The sequence below is a fragment of the Ambystoma mexicanum genome, chromosome 4q, assembly GCF_040938575.1.
Source record: "Ambystoma mexicanum isolate Mex_15411 chromosome 4q, UKY_AmexF1_1, whole genome shotgun sequence".
Lineage (NCBI taxonomy): Eukaryota > Metazoa > Chordata > Amphibia > Caudata > Ambystomatidae > Ambystoma > Ambystoma mexicanum.
In genome coordinates this window covers 1,286,458,868-1,286,481,094 of record NC_090928.1, presented here as the reverse complement: position 1 = coordinate 1,286,481,094, position 22,227 = coordinate 1,286,458,868, and the positions used below count along the sequence as shown (strand labels likewise).

At 48.0% G+C, this 22,227-nt stretch overlaps 1 protein-coding gene across 7 annotated transcripts in view; it reads left to right on the top strand.

Annotated features, from left to right (window-relative positions):
• Positions 1 to 22,227, top strand: part of KLHDC3 (kelch domain containing 3) — a 697,617-nt gene that overhangs the window by 380,262 nt on the left and 295,128 nt on the right. The gene's annotated exons all lie outside the window — the stretch shown is intronic.

The following is a 22,227-nucleotide window of genomic DNA, read 5'->3' as shown; positions in this document are numbered from 1 at the left end:
TAAAGGCCTTCGGGGAAGTCTTCCTTATGCCCTGTTGCCCCAATAGGATACTGCGTCCCTCCTGAGGGTCTCCCAAATGTATTACACCGAACTCCGCTACTCAGGTGATCCTACCTCGCTATTCCACCCCCCAAGGGTTGGGGATCCAAAAGCGATGGCTCTCCCCTGGCCACCCGAATAGAGGAATCTCGGGGCTTACCTGGGAGAATACCCTCAGGTTTCTCATGCTCCCTTCTCTGGGGATCAGGGAGAGCACTTTATGGCTACTCCAGTCCAACACCTCTTGGACCCGACCTTGTATACCCCATTACATCCCCAGATATTCATCCCCTCTCACATTCTTCTACCTCTGTTTTAAGTATCAGGTACTGGGATGAGGAAGAGCAGCGAGAGTGTTAACCACTCAAGTACTAGGACGAGTGGGCCTTGTGGAGTCCTGGAGCAGGAACATTGGAAACTGACAAAGGACTTGCACAGCCAGACCAGACAAGGCTGGCAGCAATGTAGAAAAAACCATAATGGACTACCGACAAGGGAACAGCCGTGAGTGACTGCAGGTGTGTGGTGCACCAAACACGTTTGTGAAAAGGAGAGGAGAGGAGCTCAGAAGATGCTGGCAGTCAGCTGCTTGTCGATACCGGAGGTTTTGCCAGAACGGACCTGCGCAGCGGGTCGGTGAAGATGTGACGATGCAGGCTACAGCGAGAAAGGCTGTCCCGCCTGCGAAGCCGGAACCAGACACTATGGAACCTAGCCGATTGTTTGCGGTTTCTGGAAGCCCCAGGGATGTGCCAACATCCTCGGAAGTTAAGGGGTGGCACAGAGATCTGGATGGGAAGCAGAATGGCCCCTTGAACTGGCACAGGTTGCTTATCCTTGGATTCCTATGTAATCAAGTCACTAGGGTGTCACCCCAGAGACGGACCACCTATAATCCTCCTCCTCCTCGTCACAGTACCCACGTCAAACCAACTGGCCACCAGGGAAGGGTCAACGACCCCTACCAGCAGGAAGAGAGCCATGGAGTGGGGGAGGGGGAAGAGTCCCTTGTCACAATGATCCAATCCAACCCACTGACCAACATGGAAGAGTCAAGGACCCCAACCACCAAGCTGTAATCCTGGGAGGGAGTCTCTCATTACAGTAAAACCCACTGGCAGTACTTGGCAGGATAGTGGACCACAGTGTGTAAACCTGGATTGTGGAACCTACAGATGTATGAACTGTATTGCTGAGAAGACTAAAAGCACTACAGAAGTCATGAGAAGGGAGTGCTTCCCCCTGGTGTTTTTGAACTATTACCCAAGTGAAAGAGAGACCTTCCCCCGGTGTTGTTGAACTGTGCAACCAAAGTGTAAAGAGACCAGGGGCAGGGAGTCATTACCCCTGGTTGTATTGCACTCTGAAGCCAAGATACCAGGAGAATGGAGTCATTCTCCTGGTAACCAAAAGTTACGACTTTCTGATACCGAGTTTTAAAGAAATAAGCAGTGTATCTGCCAAAGAGAAGTGTTTGAACTTTGTCTTTTGTGTTTGAGAACAGTTTTGACCTGGGGATGGGAGCCATTTTCCCAAGAAGAAACCAAAACCTGGAAGTGAACTTTTATCCCCAGTCCAGAAGAAGGGATTCATTCTTGTGGACCAAGAAGTTCTACTTTACCTCTAGTTTAGTTCTAAGTGTAAGGGACACACGTAGGGACTTCGACACAGGACAGAGGGCTATTGATTCACATGGACATTCTGACGACACCCTTTGTATATTAGTTGAGGCAGGGCAACCCCTCCTAATGGTTGGGGAAAGTTAGGTTCTCTTTTCTTGACTAATGGGTCTACAGCACTCAGTATGCCACCTGTGTCAGTCTCCTTCTTCTGCACCCTTACAATATGCAATAACTGTATATGCAGTGTTATAGTAATTACATTTGTATGGTTACATTTGCTGCCTTGAGGCCTCTTTGAGGTGGCTGAGTACTGGAAGAAGACATCAAATTAAACTATTACGCAAGAGTAAGGATGAACAAATCATTGATTAATTCTGGGTTAACAGTCAGTGCAGATTAGTGGACTTTGCAACCCAGAAAGTGATGGACTTACATACTTGAGTAACCCTTCGCCAACATTATGCATTCCTCCAGGCAGCTCCCATTCCATTGATCTGTTACTCATCTCTGCTATTACATAGGGGCCAATTGTAGATTTGTCTTATCTTGTTCCCAAAGTGAGCGGTGCAACCTGAACAGATGGGCCTTGTTCCCTCTGTAGATGGTAAACTAGCCACCACAGACCGTATCTAATCTGCAAGATGCAGCTTCACTCCCTATCCATAGTGTGTGTCTCCCCCTTTGCCCCCTGTTCAAAGAGTTCAATTTAAGGAGACGGCACTAGAAAAGCAATGGGTGGAAGTGTTTCTTGGCTGTGTATTTTTGGAGTCTGACCATGAGGATAAGTGCCCGTCATAAATGCTGGTGTTTCGCTTGAGGGAAAAATGAATGAAACTCTGCAGGATCCCATTGGTTTATTGGCCTTGGAAGATATTAACACCTCTCCTTTAAAAACTTGAAACCTGTGAAAGCAAACACCAATGTGGTATAGAGGGATTTTCCACCCGTTTGCCGCCCTTCTCTGTGTTTGTTATCCAAAGGGATACTTGGTGAGAGCAATCTCAAATGTACTGCCCCTGAAGAACAAGTGCAAAAAAAAACACCTTGTTACATGAAATCTCCAAGTTGGAACAGACGTCTAAATGCAACTCTGCTCCCTTGAGCCATGAACGTGTTCTGCATCGCTCAGTTGCCTTTTCCACATCCTTGAGATCTTTGGGCCTCAGATCGGTGGCTGGGCACCGTATGGACACCATCTTCCCTGGTGAATCTGCTGCGACTGGTTCATCTCTGCAACCTTCCTCTTCAGGCCTCTAGTCACTGGCCAAGGGTCTGAACCTCATCTGGTGAAGTCCTTGATCCTCGCAAGATTGAAGGTTTCCCCTTTTGTTATAGGTCCCATGAGCCTCTGGTAGTATTTGCCTGTATTTTCACCTGTAACTGAGAGCAGAATATTGACTTTGCCCTGGTCTTCTATATAGACCATCTTTCTAAACTTCTTAAACGCCTTATAAGTACTGAAAGACTTTACTTACCTGTGAATCTATCATCAATACTTGTTCATGGTGTGGTTTAGGAGTTCTTGGTTGATTTTCACCACTTACCTGCCATTTTATGTTCTTCTATGTAATGTCTGCCTCTAACACTTTAGCAAGTTTTCAAAAATTGTGCCCACCTGAGTAATTTTGTGGTTACTGCTACACATTTGCTATTTCTGACAAACTTACCTGTGAATGTACATATTTTGTAAATGCTTCATTTTAACTAAATAGTACATTGCCAGTAGTAATCTGTCTGCCTAACTGTACTGTGGACAGGTTCAGAGAGTCCGCCCTATTCTTGTGAACAGGGAAAGACACTAATGTCCCGTCTTCTGTGCAGTGTGACTGAGCAGCAAGGCTTAGACTTCATAGGGCGTGCTAGGTGAAGGGTACAGTTGAGCACATACAGAGCACTCTCAATCACACAAGTTAGGCAGAATGTATACAAACATTCCTATTTATCAATTAAAAATCACAGGTAAGTAAATCATCAAACATTCGTGGATCACCAATGGAACACTGCAGCGTAGCAAAGCAAGTGAAGGAAGAACAAGGTAAAGAATAAACCAATTTGACAAGCAATGAGTTGAAACATAACATAGCCTTTAGTTAGAGCTCCCAGTTTGCTGTTTTTTATTTTTACACATAAATAGTCTTAAATCCTGTAAAACGCTAAAGTGGCAAATCATGTGCCTATATTTGCTCCTCAGGCTGTCAGTTATGCCTTGCAGGCCAATGAGTGCGAAAAATAACAAGAGTGGAGATGCTAAAATAAAGTGATTGATTTCTCCTAAAATGTTTAAAGGGTTACAGGGTGTTTTATCATGTCAGGATAAAGAGCAGTTGTTTGTTTTTAGAATGAAAATGAATCTTGCATTGAAGAACAAGAAGCCAGCTCTGAGCTTCACATTGCTAGCATCAAAGCACTACATCTTTAATTTTAATAAATGCGGAACAGCACTCGTTACAACTCATCTTCTTTACAGAGTAAATATAAATGTGCATAGATAAAGTAAATACCATAAAGCGGAACCTTACCTGTACACAACTGTTTTGTCATGGGTATCGGACAGGTAGTTGGGGCAAGCTGGGTGGAGGCTTGGCAGGCCTGGCATAGGCACACAAAGAACACATAACAAATCCCTCCTTTCATTCCTTCCTAGTGTTTATAGTAACTTCCTGGTTACCACTTCCTGTTGCCAAACAGGAAGTGCACGGCAATTTATGAGCTCTCTAGTGTTTGGGTGTGGCTGGCTATATAAGCCACACCCAAGATTCTTCCAGTGCTTCGTGTTGCTTACTGTGAGCTGTATCAGCAACACACTTGCCGTGCTCTGGATCAGCCAGCATCTGCTTACCTGCTCTGGATCATCCTACTTCTGCTTGAGCGTTCCGGATCATTCAGCTTCAGCTTACCTGGTTCTTACTCCACGCCGCCGTTATCTCCAGTCAAGAGGAGACTTCTACACTGGCACCTGTAAGAACAAAGAAGAACCGTGTTAACACCCGCACATCAGTAACGCTGCGCATACTTACTGAATCCTCCCGCGATGCTGGAATCTAGGTTAGTTGCACGAGCGCACAAACCCCTGTAAGAAAGAGACATTATTCATTGTGCTCGCTCCAATAATGCGGACACTTATTTCACTGCGCTCTCTCTCTACGCGGTGCATACTTACCAAAAGCCTCCGTGCAAACTAACCTAACCACCAAGTCTCCAGTAGCGTTGAACCCGGCCTCGAGGCGCTAATACCACATAATTTCACCTGCAAGCGAAAGGGAGAGACATTACCCAGGCGCACTCGAATTGAAGGAGCTGCGCAAACCTACCAGCAGCTAGCTTCTACATGCAGCGCTACTCGCCTACAAAAATACCGGCAAACAAAGACAATACGGACAATTTTGGACACTCAACATTCTCAGCGCAATGTTCACTTGTGGGAAGGACTTTCTAGCCAGTGAAGAAACTGGCGTCTTGAACTCTCGTCCTCGCTGTGAAGGTATAAAACAGCGTTTGGCATCTGCACTCAGCCTACAGACATTGGCACCAAGCACATGAGTGAATCGCGCCCCTGCAAATGCAGGATGGAGTGCACACCCTACTAAAGAACAAGGTAAGCCCATAGGGGGACAGCACACAGTAAAGGGAAGGGAAGGGCCCAGGGGAATCGGGTGAATTCAGGGCTGAGTGTACACCTTGTATTTGACAGGTATTCCTACGGGTGAAACAGGGGAAGTGAAGACTGGGTCAAGGGAGGCTCGTCCATCGCATCTGCAGAGACACAGGTGAGTGTGACATGTTTCTAGGCGTGACAAGACAAGGCGGGGGGAACAAAGGGAGGACAAAACAATGATATTATTAGGACTTGTGTCGATCTGATTGCGCAAGTGCAGGGAAGAAAGGGGAGAAGTGCCAGGAGGGGAGGGGAGTGCGAGGGAAAGGGGGAAGTGCGTCTCTATCTCTATCTGTCTGGTATGAGAGAAGAAGCAGAGGTGGCCGAGGGGAGCCTGAAAGAGAGCTTGATGTCATCCACATAACACTGAACATTTGAGCAGAAAGTAGCGATGCAGTGGCCAAGAGGTACCAGCTAGTGGTTGAAAAGCCAGGAAGCAAGGTTAGACCTCTGGGGAACACCACTAGTAGAGAGAGATGGAAGAGAGGAAGGGACCCATTTGGACCTGGGATGGTCGGTGAGAAAGGAGGTCCACCAGTCCCAGGGCCTGATCAGCGATACCCAGGTTGTCACAGACGCGATTGAGCAGGATGGCATGGTTGACTGTGTCAAAAGCAGAGGATAGATCGAGGAGAATGAGGACAGAAGGAAGATTAGGGTCAAGATTAGAGAGCAGGTATTCAAAATGAATTCCGACCTGTCCACACACCTTGACCCTAGTATGTTTGCTACTGCACACTTTCCCAAGTCTCTGCCATGCTCCACCGCCCATAGGAACAACCCAATTGGTTCACGCACTTCAACTAGTTAACGCTCTCAAGCAATGCTTTTCAGCGCTAGCACCACCAGTAAAGTCCTAGGCACTCAATTGTCTCCTTTAATACAGACTCTGAAGCCTATGGCCCGCGCAATACCATCTCGGCCTGAAGATGCCACCATTAAAGGGGCACTCATCAACGCTAGATCACTAATTGCCCATGCCATAGATATTTCAGACCTCATCTCCGCCAATAAACTAGATTTCTTAGCGGTAACTAAAACATGGCTACATCCAGCTGCAGGTCCCGCACTTATGCTAGCAGTCCCAGACGGATATAATATCTTCAGAACTGACAGATCCACCAAGAGAGGAGGAGACGTAGCGCTCATTGCCAAAAACACTCTGGCCATTAGAGAAAGTGCTAGCTCGCCTTTCCCCTCTGGAGAACTCCTTTCTGTAAAACTCCCTCTCTCCTCAGAACAGACACTCGGCTCCATATTCCATACAGACCTCCTAGACAGAGACCCACCTTTGAGGAATATGTGACATGCCTCCTCACACAATACCAAACCTGCATCGCAAATCTTGCTTCTGGACGACTTTAATCTAGGCCTGCTCAGCAGCTCAGACACCAATGCCCTTGCCATCCAAAACACAATTTCAGAACTTGGCTTCTCAGTGCGCATATCTGACCCTACTCACTGTAAAGACAGAATTCTAGACTGGATAGCATATTTCAATTGCAATACTAAAATCCTCTCTAACTTGCTGTGTCCATGGTTAGATCCCAACGTGATCTTCAAAATCCATGACTCTAAACAACTATCTCCTAAGGCTCTCCAAGCTCGACCTACACAACTGCCTAATCACCCTAGAAAGCATACTCCCTCTACTCAAACCCATCACCCATCAACAGCCGCCTCCTGACCTAGACCCCTCCAGTATCGTAGACCTCTTCAATCGGAACATACGCACAGTCCTTAACCAGCTAGCGCCACTCAAACTCAGGAAAGCCAAACCATTGGCACACCTTAGTAAATGGTTCTCCACTGAATTGAAAATTCTATGCAAAGCCAAAAGAGACCCTGAGACGTCTTGGAGAAAAAAAACTTCCACACAGAACAAAGACAAGTTTACCACTGCCTCTACGGCTTACAAAACTGCCATCTTAGAAACTAAAAGTGAAACTATAACAATAGAATCACCAATGCCAAATCCAGTACTAAGGAGCTGTTCAACATCCTTAAAGAACTGGAAACTCCCATATCCCCCCAGATTCCTGCAACAAGGTTGCTCTTGGGTGTGCAAACATCCAAAAAGCACTAATTAACAAAATTGCACTACTTCAATCTAAAATTGAAGTAAAAAGAGCTAGCCTGGCGGCCAATGCCAACTCTCAAATCACTGACAATATACGGCCTATCCCTAGCCCCCAACACCCTATGCCTCCTAAGCAAATCAAAGCTTTTAAATTCACCCCTGTCACTACATCAGAGGTAGAAGCCTTTCATCAAAAGCCTTAAGCCGTCCAAATGCCAAGGAGACATCTGCAGAGCTTCAATCATTGAAGAAAGCGAAAAAGAATTTTCCCCTTTTATCACATCCTTTATAAACTCCTCTTTTGCCTCCTGCATGGTTCCCAAAAACCTTAAAGACTCTTGGGTTATGCCCCTGATCAAAAAACCGAACCTTGGCCCCAATACCCCTACTAATTTCAGACCAATCAGCACAGTGCTTTTTCTTTTAAAAATTCTAGACAAGCCAGTTTATGTCCAGATCCAAAATCCTCTTGAGACCAATAACCTCTTAGGTCTCAGACAATCTGGTTTCAGACCAAGACACGGGACTGAGACAGCCCTCTTGGATCTGAAAATCCAAATGGATGAGGCTAGGCACACTGGAAAGCCTGCATTACTCCTCCTACTAGACTTATCGGCGGCGTTCCATTTAGTCGTACTATCCTAACCAACCACCTCACTTCAGCTGCCTCATTCTCCACGAAAGCTGCTGCTTGGGTCAACTCCTTCCTTTGACAGATCAATGGGGGTCTTCTCCCCCATTGCTTCAGCCGATCCATCCCCCATTACATATGGAGTCCCTCAAGGCTCATGTGTCTCACCTACCCTCTATAACATTTTTTACGAAGCGCCTATTTGACCACCTTGATGACCTTGGCATAATCATACAGGAATTACGTGGATGATACGCAAATACTAATCGTCTCTCACGGGGAACTATCAACTAGACTCTTCACTCCTAAATGACATTTACTGTAAAATCTAGGTCTGGATGGCCAAGCACGGTTTATGTCTCAACGACTATAAAACCGAACTTCTACTCATTGGATCCAAGCTAAGACTCCATAAACTAGGCCCCAAATACTCTACCTTCAATATTGACGGCAACCTTATCAAAGTGGAAAAGAGAGCCAAAACCTTAGGCTTCTATCTAGATTCCGCCCTAACCCTACAAAGACAGATTGATGCCACCCCATCTTCAACAGCTTAGACAGCAAAACTTAAACGCCTGTAGACATTTCCTGTCCACTAACTGTTGTCTCACCCTTGCAAGAGCCCTCATTCTGTCCAAACAGGACTATTGTAACACGCTATACCTCGGCACTAGTCGGAGGAACCTCCAAGTTAAAAGTCCTGCTAAACAACAAACTCAGAACGGTCTTAAACATACCTCGCTCTAGCCACATCTCACAAATCCAACGGAACACTAAGTGGCTCCCAATCCAAGACAGGATCACCTTCAGAACGCTTCTGATCACCCACAAGTGCCCAAACAACTCTGCCCTTAAATATCTGACAGATTCTCGAGGAAAGAATCCTCTAGACCCACTAGAGCCAACTATGCCCATTGCCTCAACATACCTCATTTCAAACTCTGCAACTCTTTCTCGTGTTGGCGGCCAAATCCTGGAATAAACTACCACACGCACTAAGGAGTGACCCAATATTCCTCTTTCCGGAACAAAGTAAAAACTTGGTGGTTTGAGAAAACTAACTACCTCCTGCTCCTTTGCGACTCTATGATCTAATTCAGTTACTCTACCCACTGCCCAAGAGCACCTACCAGTAAGCCTTCTTTGGCCTCTTGTATAGCCTGCCCTTGAGCTGTGTCATGACCCTGTATATTTTGAATACTCTCCCATCCTGTATATATTCTGTATTTTCTGTATATCTACTGTACCTTAACTGTATATATATTTCTGTATATTACTGTATCTATGACTGTTTATATTTCTGTACCATTGTAACAACTGTTGTATCCTAAAATAAGCACCCAGATACCCTTGGGGTTCAGTGCGCTATATAAGCAAATTAAACAAACGGGTGTTCAAGAGAGCAGTTTGTGCTTCTGGCAACTCTGAAGCCAGACTGGTGGTCATAGAGACAACCAACAGATTCAGTATGCAGATTAAGCTGGGAGATGGCCAGCCTTTCCAGGAGTTTGCCCAGGAAAGGAGTGATGAAGATCGAGCGATAGTTAGCCGTTCAGGAAGGATCAGCAGAGGGCTTCTTTGAAGGGGGTGCACAAGGGAGTGCCTAAAGGGGGAAGGTTCCAGTGGCAAAGGATTGATTGCAGAAATTGGCCAAATTTGGAGCAAAGGTGTTGCTGTGGTCCTTGGTGAGCAGAGGAGAACCTGCTTTGACAAGACTTTCATAGATTGGACTTGTCGAGAAGCATCATCAGGGGTGAACAGGAGAAAGGAGGAGGAGAGACGGCCTCAGACGAGCCATGAGTGTTTGAGGAGGAGGTAGAGGAAGAGAGGGTGCACAAGATGTCCTGAGTAGTAGTGGTGAAATGAGAAGCTAAGGCTGTGCAGAGGGCCTGGTAGGGAACAGGAGAGGTAGAGACTGCAACAGGATTGGCCAGCTCCATGCAGATTTTGAAAGGTTCAGCTGAGTTAGATGACGCAGACTCTCTTCTTAGAGAGGATAAGAGAGTCTGTACTGCCTTTGGAGCAGGTGGCAGGCCCGTTTGTCAGAGGATGCCTATGATGCCCTCCACTTCCTGTGTGTGTGTGTGTGTGTGTGTGTGTGTGTGTGTGTGTGTGTGTGTGAGACACACACACACACACGCAGGTCTCCGAGGAGAGGTAGAGGTCAGTCCACTCAGAGGAAGAGGGCGGCCTGTAGATAGTGGCCACAGTGTGAGAGAGAGGCCAGGAGAGATGAGTCTGCAGACCAAGCATTCAAAGCAGGAGTAGTCTGGCGTTGGAATGACAGAAGCAGGGATCCACTCTGGGAAAAATCAAGACTACACCCCCGACTGGACGGTTGGTTCTGGGTTCGGAGAGGATCTTGTAGCCATCGGGAAGAAGGGTGTTAAAATTTGTGACCGTGAATCAAGTCTTGGTGAGACAGAGTACATCCAAATTAAGCTCTTCCAGCACTCTAGATGTCTTGAGCGAGAGTTGAGAGTAGTGATGGGGAGCAGGTTGCCACATTTGACGGACTTCCATGGAGGGGTACAGGCCAGAGGTATGCCCTACAGAATTGTTGGAGGTTCCCGAGAATGGGCAGAGGAGGAAGGAAGAGAAGGCAGGGTAGTCGGAGAGGAAGAAGAGTTCCAAAGATGTGGTGGAGAAAGGAGGCAACTGGGTGGCCAGAGAATCTGTAGAGGGTGCCGGAGAGGTGGCAGAGGAAGGAGGTGGCAAAGGAGCCACAGAGGGGTAAGTAGGGATAACGGGAGAAGAAAGAAAGTTGAATAGGTGCAGGAAGCGTCTATCAAAAAGGAGATTGGCCTGAGGGCTCTGGACCAAGATGGTGCCATTCAGGTAGACATTATGATGGTCTTAGAGTAGTAGAAGGGGGTCCAGGAGGGCCTCCCACTGGGTACCACCATTAATGGGAGAAGAGGAAAAAGGAGAGGGAACAGGCACCATATGGGGTGGGGTCTCTATGCATGGAGAGGGAACGACAAAGAGGATGTCGGTAAGGGTCTGTCTGGAGGAAGCACTGGTGTAGGTATCAGCGACAGGGAGGCACAAGGGGGAGCAGGCAAGGCAGGGGAGCACATACAAGAACAGACCTGCGAAATCAGATGCAATACAGAACCATCAGCAAAGCACAAAACACAAACGGAAACCTAGAAGTAAAGAATGCCGGCAATGCAAAGTAGTGCCAAACCTGTAGAGAACACAATGTTAAAAAGTGTAGAGAACAAAAGAAAGTCAATTCCATCAACCATACACAAGGAACCCAGAAGAGAAGAATGCGGGCAATGCAATGTAGTGCCAAAACCGTAAAGCACAACACCATGTCAATACAGTGCAAATAGGTCCGAGAAGGTTAAGGGCTATGATCCGAGAAGAAGGTATGGCACGCTGGGGGGGCGCATGGACAGGATGCTGGGACCTACGATGCGAGGGAGGGCACGGCTTCAGAACCAGGGAGTGCATGTTGCCCAAGTTGTGAGGGAGCGCACATGTGCAGGGGAGAAGCGAGTGCTTGAGTTGGGGTAAGTGGGTGCGAGGACTGGTTGCAGCGGGAACATCGCATATGCAAGAGGGTGAAGGGGCACATTGTAAAGGTGTTGCGTGGAGTGTAGCAAAGCTAAATCTCACCGAACCTTCTTACCTTGTGGCCACAGACAGGCAGGTGAGGTTGTCCGTGCAGTCTGAACCGCTACCCCCCCACCGCCAAACACCTGCGTCGCTCAACACTGCGGCCTTGTCCTGCAAGGACTTTGCCGCAGAGGGTCGGAACCTCGGTTATGATATATATTTTATTTATAGCGTGCCTATACACAAGTGTTTAAAGGTGCGATGAGGCAAGGGTGGGGCAAGGAAGGACAAGACAACGATCTTACTAGGCCAAGTGACATTGAGATCGAGCAAGTACAGGGAGAGTGAAGGGGGAAAAGTGCCGGGGAAGGGGAGGAGAAGTATGTGACATAGGATCAAGACCTAGAAAAAGCAAGTGCAGCCAACAGGTGGCGGTGCAGGGGTTAAGTGCAGGCAACAGGTGTTACATAAGTGCAAGTAGGGGGGACTGTAGGGATGCAGAATACAGCCCCCGAGTGCAGGGTTGCTAGGAGGCAGTGCAAGTGTGCAACGGGAGGGCAGAGCAAAGAGAAAAGTATTGAGCTGCTTCCGGAACTGGAGCTGGTTCTGCTCAAGTTTCAGATAGGCAGGGAGGCTGTTCCAGAGGGAGGCACCGGCCGAAGAGAGATCTGCCCACAACTTGTTGCTTGGAGGAGCGACTGACCCTCAGGGAGTTGGAGAAGGAAGAGCGAAGATCTCGAGAAAGAAGATACTTCTGAAGAGAAAGTTGGAGGTATTTTGGCCCCAGGCCCCTTGCAGCCACTGGGAGCCAATGGAGAGATTTCAATGCTGGAGAGCTACGATCCCTGAGCTTAAGGCCAAGGACAAGCCTTGCAGTCCTGTTCTTGATGGGTTGCAGAGGACGGAGAGTATAGGAGGGTCGATTTTAAAAAGAGGCTGTTAAAGTAGTCCAGCCTAGAGAGAACTAGAGTTCTGGAGACACTGAGCTTCTGGGGGGAAGGAAGGGAAAGGAAGAATACCTCTGAGGAGGGGCAGTTGGTAGTTGGACTTCTTGGAGACATTGGAAATGTGAGGGGGGAAGGAGCGGGAGGAATCAAAGATAACCCCAAGGTGCTTAGCCTCACAGGTAGGAGCAGGAGTAGGGCCAAGGGAAGCTGGCCAGAGAGTGGCGGGAAAGGTGGGTGCAGGTGTTCCGATGAGGAGGATCTCTCTTTTACTGGCTTTCAGGCAGAGATAGTTGGCGGCGCACCACTCCTGTTTTTCAGACAGTCAGAAATGAGAGAAGGAGAAGAGGCGGCAGAGGGGAGCCTGAAGGCGAGCTGGGTGACATCTGCATAGCACTGAAAGTTGGAGTAGAGGGCAGCAATGCAGTGGGCAAGAAGTGCAGGATATTGGTTGAACAACCAGGGAGGGAGGTTAGACCCCTTGGAAACACCACAGGTGTGGAGAGAGACAAAGAGGAGAGGAAGGACCCAAGTTGGACCGGGGAAGGTCGGGTAGAAAAGAAAGAAGTCAGCCAGGCCAATGCCTGATCAGTGATACCCAGACTATCACGGAGCCGGCTGAGCAGGATGGCATGGTTGACCGTGTCAAAGGCAGAAGAAAGATCCCGTAGGTTGAGGACCGAGGGAAGGTTAGAATCCAGGTTAGAGAGCAGGTCTTTATGAATGTTCAGGAGAGCAGTTTCCATGGGCTGCTCTGATCTAGACTGATGGTCATGAAGACAACCAACAGATTGAGTGTGAGGATTAAGCTGGGAGTTGGCTAGGTTTTCCAGGAGTTTGCCCAGGAAAGGAGTGATAGAGATCGGGTGATAATTAGCCGGAAGGGAGCGGTCGGCTGAGGGTTTCTTGAGGAGAGGGTGGACAAAAGTGCTTAAGAGGGGAGGTGAAGGTTCCAGAGGCGAAAGAGTGGTTACAAAAGACAGCCAAGGCTGGGGCGAGGGTGTCAATTTGGTCCTCGATGGTTTTGGAAGAACAGGGAAGAACCTGCTTGGGAGAGGTTTTCATAGATCAGACTTGTCTATAGACTTCTACAGGGGAGAAGAGAGGAAAGGCAGAGAAGGGAGGGAGAATGGCTGCAACTGAGCCAGAGGAAGAGTTGAGAGTGGAAGGAGAAGCAGAGGGGGTAGACAGGATGTCCTGGGTTTTAGAGATGAAGTGAGAAGCTAGGGCCATAGAGGGCCTGGGAACGGACAGGAGAGATGGAGACTGCGCAAGGATTGGCTAATTCCTTGCAGATTTTAAAGAGTTAGGCAGAGTTGTTAGATGTCGCAGAGACGTGGGCTTGGATGTGAGCTCTCTTCTTGGTAAGGACAGAGTCGGTATTGCCTTTGGAGCAGGCGGCAGGCCAGTTTGTCAGAGGATGTACATGATGCCAACCATTTCCTTTCCGCCACCCTACACTTGCATTTAAGGGTGACGAGGGCCGAGCCGTACCAGGAGTTACACTTGATTTTTAGGCATCATGGGGAGCCTCATGATAGGGTCAAGTACATCAAGAGTATCAGAGATAGCAGAGTGGAGCATGGAGAGGGCTAGGTCAGGGTGTGTCAGCCAGAGGTGCAGGAGGGAGAGAGAAAGATGTGTCGAAAGCCTCAACTGTCACACGCTTCATAGGTCGAATGACTGAGAAAGTGGGTGGCGGTTTGGGGATAGTCAGAGAGAGAGAGAGAGAGAGAGGAGAGGAGAGGAGAAAGGGATCACTCCAGGAGAGAGGAGTGGTGAGAGGGTTAGGGAGGAGGAGGTCAGAGGAGATCAGAACATCAAGCGTGTGCCCTGCAGTGTGAGTGGGGCCAGAGGGAAGAATAGAGAGGGTCAGTTGCAGAGGTTGCGCAAGAGACCCATGGCAGGACAGGAGGCATCCAGATGGATGTCGACGTCTCCAAGGAGGAGGAGTTGAGTGGTCGAGGCCAGGAGGGAGGAAGAGAGGTCCGCCTACTTGGAGAGGAAGGCGGTGATCTGACCAGGTGGCCGGTAGATGGTGGCAACTGTGAGATAGTGGCCAGAAGAGGGAGAAAGCCGACAGACAAGGCATTCAAAGGAGGAATAGGCCAGGATAGGAATGATGGAGGCAGGGATCCACTCCGGAAAGATCAAGGCTACACCACCAACTGGACGGTTGGATCTGGGCGTGGAGAGTATATTGTAGCCATCCGGGAGTAGAGTGTCAAAGCTCGTGACAGAGCTGGCCATGAACCATGTTTCCGTGAGACCGAGGACATCGAGGTCAAGTTCCTCCAGGAGGCGGCAGTTGTCAGAGGAGTGTTTGACAGCTGAACGAGAGTTAAGAGTGGCGAGGTGGGAAGGTTGATGGAGAAAAAGGACCTAGGCTTGTATGCCTTCGGTGTGAGCCGCACACCCAAAATCCCACTTGGGGTTTGTCATTTTTGTCCTGTTGCTTAATGAGTTAGAAGACAATCTTTGATGATTATTCCCATAAATATATAGTATTTCCTAATGTTCAAAGTTCGGATTTATTCCCAAAAAATTGTTTGTGTTTTATTGGTTCAATTTCACCAATAAAACTATTGCTGAGTATTGAGGCAAAATAAGAAACCCATACGGCTAATGCATTTCAGAATCTATTCTTCTTCAGAGCCAGGGTATTACTATACTGCACACATTATCATTTTTATGAGTCACAAAAACATTGAATTAGACACATGAACATAATCAGAATTTCAGATCAAAGTACGACAGTATATAATGCAGAAAGAACAGACATATGTAAATCAAAATTCAAATTAAAACAGGGCGCCCACAAGGACAGACAAATGTTCCACAACGGTTGCACATTCAAGAGAGAGAGAGAGGAGAGGGGAGAAAAAGTCTTCATCAGTCTGCCTGTTAATGCAAATGGCTTAATTGTGTTCAAGACAAAGCATTAGTGGTCATGTTGTTCTTTTAACGGATTTCATTCGTGGGATCTAATTTAAAAAAATTATTTCCTCATGCCATCCTCGTGTTCAATCAATTACCATGTGAACTACCTTCCAATATAGCCCTAAAGTGCACTTTCACACTGTGCAAGTGACTGTGCACAAAGTAATTCATCTCGTGTCACTAACCTGATTGCCGGGAGGTGGAGAAGGTTGCCATCCTTGAAAGACTTCCGGGAGGGGTTCAAATTAGAGATACTCCCAGTGGAGGCAAAGAAGGAGCCCGAGGGAGGGCAGAGGAGGTGGGAGGAGAGGGCAAGGAAGCCAATGAGGAGGAAGAGGGCGCCAGAGAGGTGGCAGAGGGTGGAGGCAAGGAAGCCGAAGAAAGGAGAGTTGGCCCAGCAGGAGCGGAAAGGAAATTGATCAGTCGTGGAAAAAGTCTGTCAGAGGAGATTGGCCTGAAGGCCTTGGACCAAGATGGTGCTGTTCAGGTAGACATTAATGATTACCTTAGAGGAGTGGAAGGAAGTCAGAAGGGCCTTCCAGCGGGTGCCCCCATTAATGGGAGAAGAGGAGAGAGCACAGAGACCATATGAAGGGTCCATAGGCCTGGTGAAGGAACGACAAAGAGGATGTCGGTGAGGGTCTGTCTGGAGGTAGTGCTGGTGTAGGTGTGCACGATAGAGGCCAGGGATGGAGACCAGGATATCCTTTTTGAATTTCTTCCTACCAGACTTAGTGAAACAGTTGGAGAAGATAGAAGAAACAGAGCGCCATGGGTGATGTGGAGGAAGAGTAGAGGTGAGGGGGATGGGTGGGGAGGGAGAGGAGGGGGGGGTGGAAACGCTTGGGGAGAACAAGAGGGGTGGTTCAAGCAGAAGAAACAGAACCGGATAGGAACAGCAGGACAGAATGAGAAAGAATGCAGTCATTTGGCACAGCTAAGTTTGATAATTAACAGTGCAGGCTGAAACGCAAAGCAGTATGTGGGCACTGGGCACAGCCAAATTCAAAGTGGTAGTACAAGGAGAAAGAAAACAGTGCAGCAACTAGGGGAGAGGTGTGAGACACTCTGGTGTGGAGGAAGAGGGTCGGATTAGTTTGTTGAGATAGCCAACCTTCATAGAAAGGTTAGGTGTTCCAATTGATTTCCAGTTCCCCAAGCATCTAGAGTTCCCCTCAGCTTCCATGTGCACTTGGTGGGGCGTGCAGGGAGACCCCCAGACCCGGCCAGGCAACGGACCAGTGAGCAGACAGGGCCTTTAGAAAGTGGGCCTTTGAATAGGGCCAATTTGTCTTCCCCAAGGCCCAATCAGCATGCAGGGAGGCAGAAATACAATCACTCAGGAAGCCTTTACAGGTTGGAAGAGGCAACGGCCATCATGGAAATGCCACGAGATGGCAAGAAAAAGGCACAAAGGATAGGACTTTTGAGCACACAAGGCCCCGATTGAATGGGCACAGAACGACGATACGGAGCAGCGTGTATGAAAAACATTTCTTAAAGGCTTGGAAGGGTGAATGTAGCGATGCGTGCTACGTGTAATCGGGCAGCGTCGCCTGCGCTCCTGCATCGCTCAACATTGCAGCCTTGTCCTGCAACTTTAGAAGTCATTTCTCTGCTAGAAGAGATGGGGCCTAGTTCCCTTAAAGCACAAGCCCCAATTAAACTCTTTGCAGGAGGCTAGGAATCTTTAAAGTAGTCTGTACAAGTGTTGGCAAAGCCAACAAGCCGTTTCTAAATGTTTTAGAATTGATGAACAGTAGAAGTTAAGTTCTGAGATGCTCTTCCAATCCCACAATCTTAATGGAACCCCCAGGGGAGAGCATTGACCAGAGCGCCACTAATTCCGGTCAGGCAAGGGAGAAGTAGGATAAGGACTTCACGGCTGTGCACATAGGGGGGTGGAATTGGGCATGTGAACTCGCCACCTTTTCTCTGAGTCACTCAAAGGCCACTTGTGAGGCTCCTGAAATCGATTGGCACCCATACTTTGTCTTGGTACCATTGGAGGGAGTCTAGGGTTCGCTGGTGCAGATGTCACTTTTGGCATCACGATTTGTGTCTCGCTAGTTGATGGTTTAGCACTCTGAGAGAGACAACCATGGTATGATGAAGGAAGGAAAGGCTACCTCAGACGACCCTCTGGACGAGCTGTGGGAACAAATCTGCGAAGGCTGTGTGATCAATCTAGGGAATTCGTCACTCTCCCCCTGGAGGAGTCTGCTAAGCTTAACACCCATTAGGGCCAGGGCAAGCAGGTTCCCACTGGGAGTGATGCTCCCTCACCCTTGGAGGACAGGCTATCTCTTAACGGGGATATGCGTTACCCTCCCTTGTCTCGGGAAGATATGTCTTATTGACTATATGGAGGGTGCACAACACAAATATGTGAATAGTCATAGGGAGGTAGTAGGTATGATTTCTGAGCCTTTACTTTTTCCACCTTTGCATGAAAAGCCAGAACGGTGCACTGTTCCGTCTCCTTGCCGGAAGGAACATAAAGGTCCTGTGAGACCGACACAGAGCAGGAGAGTATGATAGATGCCTCTGGAGCACCACAGAGGAGAGTACGTCCCCCCCACACCCACTCCGTTCGAGACAGAGCCAGGAAGCAGTCTTGCACGGCTGGAGACATTTGGCCAAAAGACACAACAAAACAAAGTGTTTGACTGGCACCTGCTGGAACCGCGCTGTCATGAGCCGGCAGGAAACACTGGCATCGAAGACCGATGAGAAGCTGAAACCACACTTCCACAAACGCTGGGGAGACAAATGTTGGAACTGATTTTCTATACTCTGGCCTGGTGGACCGATGTATAGAAGGCCTACCTAGTTTAGTAACCGGGACGACTCTGGGAGCTGTAGGCAAACCAGTTCAAGGGACACGGGCTAGTGGTCTAGGCTGAGTCTCAAGAAAGGGGTCCTCAATGAGCGCGCACAGTGAAATTTCACAGAACACATTTAGACAGTCGGTTATAAAAATACTTATTTATGGCCATATAACACTATGGAAAATGACTACTCACATTTAATATCACACAACACTAAATAAAAGATGCATATATACAATCACTGGAGTAGGGCAAAATACATATAAAACTCCCATAAGGTAAGTATTAGTATGCAGCATCAACGGTCTACAGAGATGCAACACTAACTTTAGAAGTCCATCCCTAAGATGGTATGGGGCCTTATACCCAAAGGTTCACCGAAGTTTCTCACAGTTTTGTGAGATGGGAAAACATTAGTGTGGCGTTTCTGAGGTCCAATGAAGAGTTCTAAGTGGTAGAAGACAAGTTATTCTAATTAACAAGTGTCCCCAACTTTCGGAGTGCTTGTGTGAGCAATCAATGGCAAGGCCAAACTGTTGTAAAAGTTATCTAACTTTTAAAAGTGAGTTGGGGGTTCATGTAAGTATTGTTACAACACACCCCCTACTCTGATTCTTCTTAGGACTTGGCAGGTTTTCTGAAGAGGGTCTGAGGTCTCTTTTCCCCCTTCAGCTTCGGTCTCTGATGTCCAGGGGTTGCAGGTTCGAGCACTTGTCTGGTCGGCTACAAATGCTGGTGCAAGGTCTTCAGGTTGGAGCATGCAAAAGAACTTGATGCAGGGCTTGTGGATTGGATGCAAGAAAGCTATTTCAAACGACGGCCAGTGATGCAGGGGGACAAGCTTGTTGCAGTCAGACTTTTCCTCCTATCTCGAGTCCCCTTGATGCTGGAACCACAAAATCTGGCAGTGGCGAGTCTTGTAGCACATGCTGGCGCTCCTCCAAGATCCCGGCACCCCCTCCACCCCCCGTGTTCCAATCAGGATAACTGGTGGCACAACTCATGAATACCATTACGACACTTTGGGACCAGACAGTCCCAACGCACATGACCCTGCAGCAGCCCGCAAAAAGCGTGTGCTTTCCTGGGTGCTGGAAGTCCATATAAGGATTCTCCTGGCCTCACAAGCCAGGAAGAAGGGTTAGTGACCAGATGGCCAAGGGACAAACGAAATCCTCGTGGCATGGCCATGTTTGGACACTTGCCACAGTAGGTAGCCAAACGTGATAAATGCGTTAAGGCTGAATCAAATGACACTAAAAACAGATAAAGGTCACTGCTGCCACCAGCTTGTCCTTTATGCACACCTAAAGTAACCAAAAATCCTCTCGAGGGTAAAACAAAAAGGTGTACTGCATTGTAAGATGCATTGTACAATGATAGTTACCAAATGTAACATGACTAAGGGAAACAATGTTTCCCAGTACCGACAGCCTCAAGGGCATGTTAGTTGCCCCATGACAAATTAGCAAAAGCCAGTGCGGTGAAGCTGAAGGCTTCACTGCAAAAAGAGATCAGATTCAAAAATAAAAACAATATTTGGGGCTCCATAAAAATGGAGGGAAAGGTGCTGTAAAAAGAAATATTTCCTGACATCCTCCCACTAGGAACGCTGCTGCAAAAAACCAGGTGCGCAATTTCTAGGGAATGGGGAAGGCGAGTGGTCCTGCCCAGTTATACTCAAAATGTAGTGAGGAACTAGAGAGCCCAAGTGGGGCTGAGCAACCAGATAACTAAGGGCGAGAATTTGTATGCTTCAAGCAGGGGCTTGAAAGCCCGAGAGTGAGTGTAGGAGGGGCAGAGAGGCCCGAGAGTGAATGTAGGAGGGGCAGAGAGGCCCAAGAGTGAGAGCTGGAGGGGCTGAGAGGCCCAAGAGTGAGTGCAGGAGGGACTGAGAGCGCCAAGAGTGCAGGAGGGGCCGTGAAACCCAAGACGCCAGGGCGGGGTGAGAAACCCACTGGCCCGAAACCTACCCCAAGCGAGGGTGTGAAACCCAAAACGCCAGAGTGGGCTGCAACCAGTCCGACTCCAAGAGGAGGGGGGTGAAACCTGAGGCCCCAGGGAGGGTTAGGAAGCAAAGGGGTTTGCCGAAGGGGCTCGTCTCTCCAGAGACATTTGAAGGAACTTTGTTTTGGACAATAACCAAACTGTGTAGGGGACTTGAGGCCTAGAAACGCCACTTTCATGTTCATTGAGCAGGAAGATGTATTCTTGCTTCAACTGTAAATTGGGCGAAATGCCCAGCAACATTGGCTGGTGATCACACTGAAGCCGTGCTTAAGGCAAGAAACCCTTATCTAGTCCAGAGACAGTACAGTGGGGCCTAGAAACCAGCCAAGAGAATATCATTTGGGGCAGAAGGTTTAGGATATTTTAGTGTTCAGATTAGGGTCTTTTCCTTTTTAGTGGGAGGCACAAGGATCCGGCTAGGATAGATTTCTAGATGGCGGACAGACTGTGTTCAACATCCTGACGGGCACCCTTTTGACCTCTTTTCTTTCAGTTTAGGAGGGACCATAAGGGTAGGGTTGGTTTAGTATAGGTTTTTGTCACTTGAATAAAAGAATTGCCTTACAAACCACAATGAGTTGTCAGTTTCCTGATTCTGAACTACTACAGCTGTCGCAATCAAACAGCGGAGGTCGACCCTCGTGGCTGGAACAAAGAATCTGGTCCTGTAAGAACCTTCATTGTGCTGGAGAGCTGTAAATGTTTCGCAGTCGAGGGTCTTGGAAGTCTGAAGTCCTTATTTGAGACGGCGACTGATGCAGTGAGCTAGCCATGAGGCAGCTCGTCGGACCACAGGATGGTTCTGGGAAAATTCAGAAGGCTTCCAAGGGCAAGATCCACAAGCAGGGGTTGAAGACTTTGTGTTCCTACTGGTCCAGTGGCTACAGCATTGATGAGAGCCTTCTGCATATCCACAAATGAGCACCGTTTCGCCGGGCGTTTGAAGACTCTACCTCTTTTGGTGTACTCTGCAGACTTTGTTTCTTAGGGCTCACTTTTGCAAGTTGGTAAATTCACATGCTAGGCCATAGGATACTTCTCAATGTTCAATGGTAGCTTTCTACTCTGGTCCTGTAACATACAGTTATGGAAATGGGCCTGCAAACCCCTATTGGACTGGTTGGCAACCTTGGACTATCGAGGCCCAACCATCCTGGTGGGCCATGGGAGTATAGTGCAAAACATTGGGAGAGCCACAGATGGCCATATGACAATGGTTTTTTAACACCAAGTAGTATATTACTGTGTCCCTCAACCCCTTTATGCACACACTGGAAGTACTATTGCCATTGGGCTCCTGCAGCGAAACATGTTTGAGAAAAGCTTGTTTTCATGTTTTTTTTTTTTGTATGATTTTCTGGAGTGTTTGTTTCAGGACCTTATCGTGAAGAGAAGTTGCACATGTATTTACCATGAGTTCTACGGTCCTCCCCAATGCCACAGAATAGCTACAAAGCACATTAATGTAATGTTGGGGAATGTTTTTCTTAGGTCCCCATCGTTTATCTGTTTAGGATTAAATGGATGTGATAGATTTGTGTTATTTTGTAGGTAGTACAAATAGAACGTGAACCAGAGCCGCTCACCGCAGCCAGAACCGCTATAAGGTATCTCCACTCATTAAAAAGCACTGTGCATTGCCTAGAACAGGACATAGGGCGCTTGCTATTATGTGCTACCAATGTACGGAAGTAGGACTGTAGAAGATGTGTATCTGAGCTGGTGGGTTCCTCCCCCTCCCCCCGCAATGTTTGTTTGTATTTTGCGTGAGAGGTTTGTGCACCCAGGATAGTATGAGAATGGAGAGACCTGGAAATTCCTGAATTTCTCTTGATGAATTTGCACCTACAATGGCAAGTGGCCAAATGATTGCCCTTTTGTCTTTGCTTTGAAGACAGATTTCCCCCT